The sequence below is a fragment of the Triticum dicoccoides genome, chromosome 7A (genome assembly GCF_002162155.2).
Source record: "Triticum dicoccoides isolate Atlit2015 ecotype Zavitan chromosome 7A, WEW_v2.0, whole genome shotgun sequence".
Lineage (NCBI taxonomy): Eukaryota > Viridiplantae > Streptophyta > Magnoliopsida > Poales > Poaceae > Triticum > Triticum dicoccoides.
In genome coordinates this window covers 666459632-666463791 of record NC_041392.1, presented here as the reverse complement: position 1 = coordinate 666463791, position 4160 = coordinate 666459632, and positions in this window count along the sequence as shown.

The following is a 4160-nucleotide window of genomic DNA, read 5'->3' as shown; positions in this document are numbered from 1 at the left end:
CAACGACCGCCATCTTTCAGATTCTGTATATATATATCTTAAAACGGCCGCACAGGAGGTGTTCCCAATACTTGGAGGCACAAGTATAAAAAAGGCCACTACATTTTATCAAAATATTACTTTATAATTACATATGCTATCATAACATAGCATCTTTCGGGCACTGCGTCTCTATTACACGAGCGCCTTCAAGAACTTCCTGAAAATAGTGCTCGGAGGGTACTCGGCTTTTGTCCGAATCTCGGGACGCAACAACGGTGGTCTCCATCTCTGCCCAGTATGGCTTAACACGGGCAAGAGCCATCCTAGCGCCCTCTATGCATGCTGACCTCTTCATTGCATTTATACGCGGCACCGCGTCAAGGAATTGCTGCACCAAGCTGAAATAACTCTTCGGCTCCGATCTCCCCGGCCACAGGTGACCCATGACGTACTTCATGGCGAGTCCAGGCAACCTATTCAGTTCGGCCCATTGAGCCAAACGATCATCCACTGCCAGTGGACGCTCTGGATTGTGAAGCTGCGACCAGAAAAGCTTTTCCACTTCACGATCTTTCTGATCTCGAAAGTGTTTGGTCGCATCAGCAGCACTCGCTGCCAAGTCCAGATAGGTATCCTCCACACTCCACATCCGGTCCAACGGAGCGAACTTCGGATCACAAAATTTCCTTCGCAACATAAAGGGCTTTCCAGCCGCAATTTGTTCGGCCTGACGCAGCTCCTCCTTCGCAGCTCTCATCACAGAGCGCACGTCCTTGGCATTGGCAACGGCCTTCTCTAAGTCCGTCTGTTTCGCCTGGTCTTCTTTTTCAAGAAGTCTGCAATGGTCTATAGCACTTTTTAACTTTTCGGCCATCTCGGCCATCTCTTCCTTGCTTCGGCAATGAGCAACCTGTTCGGCTCTTAGCTCTTCAAGGGCTTTCCTGGTGGCCACATCACTTTCGCTGGCTTGTTCTTTAGCTCGGGCAAGTTTTGCCCTAAGACTCTCCACGGCGGCCGCACCATCTGCGTCAAGCACACACATCGTAAGACACAGGCATAAAACTGTTCTTACTCGATGCCGCCCGAGGAATTACATACCTTGAGCCTCATCAAGCCGCTTATTGACAAGCGTGATGTCGGCATCTGCCACGTCCAGTTGCCGCTTTAGTTCGGCAAAATCGTCAGTTCGGCTCGATTCCGGACACCCTGCCACCTACACTCAAAGGCGACATCTTAGACCTGGGATTATGATCCTCCGCGTGCCGTCATTTCTTGACGACGCGCAGAGTCTCAGGGGCTACTATCTACACAGGGCGCATCTTACTCATGCGCAACTGACAAAAGTATACATTATCTAATGTACCTCAAAACCCGTCAGTAAACTTTTGACGGCCTCATACAATCCGCTCTCTACGGATGAAATCCTTTCAATCACCGTGCCCATCAATGCGCGGTGCTCCTCTGAGATAGAAGCTCGCCCCAGCAGAATCTTTAGCTCCTTCGGCCGAGCACCAGACGGTGCCGGGCTCGTCCCATGACCTCTTTCGAAGGCCGGACGCGGAGAACCTCGGGGGGCCGCATAGCCACCTTCCGCCCCTGCCGGATTTGGAGAAACCCTCCGCGACGACACCTCAGGGTCGCCCGCCTCGCTAGGCGGCACGGCAAGGGAGGCGTCCCGCTCTCCATCATCTCCGGAAGGAGATCCCCCGAAGACGAGCTCTGCTGAGAAGGGCCGAGGTCCGAGCTACAAGATAAAGGTTTGGTTAATTTTCTCAGATATAAATCAAGGACTTCCCTCATCCCTCAAAAGGAAAATCTTTTCTCCACTTACGGCTCGCTGGAGGGCTGATCCCCTTGAGGGCGTAGTCCGGCCGAGGAACTCCCCGGCGTCGGACCCTCTGACGAGGATTTTCTCCCCCGTTTCGAGGCCATGGTTTCCGGGTCGTCAGAGGCGGCTCTCTTCTTCCCCTTAGGAGAGGAATTGTCGGTTCCTCCCTTCGGAGCAGCCTCCTTCGAGGAGGCCATAGCTTCCTTGTCCTCCCCCTCCAAAGGCATTATCTCCAGCATCCTGACCAACACGGGATCCGGCCTGGTTTCAGGAAGGGGAGCCGGACACCTGATCAGCTTTGCCTTCGCTATCCACTCCTGTTTAAAAGGATGACTCTTTTAGGGGCAAGTTTATGACAATTATACTGATAGAAGGTACGGGCACAAGGTTGCTTACTTGAGTATCCGGGCGATTGCAGCTTAGGCCTGCGTCCTCGGTTAAATCCGGACACATCTCTTGTGATCCGAAGAACAGTCTATACATCTCCGCGGGCGTTGCGCCCATAAAGTTCTGGAGAGCTCGCGGTCCCTCTGGATTAAACTCCCACAGGCGAAGGGGGCGACGTTTGCCGGGCAATGTTCGGCGAATCAGGATGACCCGCGTCACCTTAACCAAGCTGAGGTCTCCTTCCAAGAGATCCTTAATTCGGCCCTGTAACAGGGGCACGTCTTTGGGCAAACCCCAATCTAACCCTCTGTTAACCCATGACACTAGCCGTGGTGGGGGACCCGAGCAGAAGGCAGGAAGCGCCACCCACTTGGTGCTCCGGGAAGCGGTGATATAATACCACTCTCGTTGCCACAAGCCTAGCTTCTCTTGAAAAGATCCCTCGGGCCATGGAGCATCAACATTTTTGCTTATAACAGCGCCTCCGCACTCTGCGTGCCGTCCCTTGATCATCTTCGGCTCCACTTTGAAAGTCTTGAGCCATAATCCGAAGTGAGGGGTAACACGGAGGAACACTTCGCATACAACAATAAACGAGGAGATATGGAGGATGGACTCCGGAGCTAAGTCGTGGAATTCCAGCCCGTAATAAAACAGCAGTCCCCTCACAAAGGGGTCCATCGGGAAGCCTAACCCCCGAAGGAAGTGAGACACGAACACTACGCTCTCACCGGGCTGGGGACTGGGCATAGCCTGCCTTTGAGCAGGCAACCTATGCGAAATTTCGGCGGTCAAGAACTTAGCCTCTCTCAACTTTAGCACGTCCTCCTCCGTGACGGAGGAGGGCATCCATCGGCCTTGAAGGTCGGAAACGGACATTGTCGAAGGTCTGAGGCACCTAGAATCTGGAGCCTAGGGTGTTGGAACTCGAGGCAACGGGCGAACTTGTTTTGGGATTGGAGAAAAGGAGTCAGGCCCTGGTCTCTTTATAAGAGGTTGAATACCAGGAGCCCTCCCCGTAACCGTTTGGGACTCGTCTTTAATCGAGAAAACATGCTCACGGGCACGATTGGGTTATCCACGTCCGTATTGATGAGAATCCCGTAAAAGGGGGGCACACGATCTCTGCTTTGATAAGACGTGCCAAGGAAACCGCCTCGCAAAACACGCTGAGGTGGAAAAGTGAAAACGATTCGAGTGAACGACTTGGCTGTAGTGTGATGACGCACTGCAGAATATGTCAGCAGATTTGATTTGTTAATATTATTCTCTCTATGGCAATATGTGGAAGCTTATTTTGCGGAGCCGGACACTACTCTTGGTGTTTACGATCTTCTATGAAGGACTTGGAGGAGGAACCCACCTTGCAATGCCGAAGACAATTTGCGCGCCGGACTCGTCGTCATTGAAGCCTGGTTCAGGGGCTACTGAGGGAGTCCTGGATTAGGGGGTGTTCGGATAGCCGGACAATACCTTCAGCCGGACTCCAGGACTATGAAGATACAAGATTGAAGACTTCGTCCCATGTCCGGATGGGACTTTCCTTGGCGTGGAAGGCAAGCTTGGCGATGCGGATATTCAAGATCTCCTACCATTGTAACCGACTCTATATAACCCTAACCCTATCCGGTGTCTATATAAACCGGAGGGTTGTAGTCCGTAGGACAGAATCAACTCCATACAAAATCATACCATAGGCTAGCTTCTTGGGTTTAGCCTCCTTGATCTCGTGGTAGATCTACTCTTGTACTACCCATATCATCAATATTAATCAAGCAGGACGTAGGGTTTTACCTCCATCAAGAGGGCCCGAACCTGGGTAAAACATCGTGTTCCCTGCCTCCTGTTACCATCCGGCCTAGACGCACAGTTCGGGACCCCCTACCCGAGATCCGCCGGTTTTGACACCGACACAAGCCATCCAGACATTTTGTGTAGTTCCACTAAAATCAAGCTGAGCGTC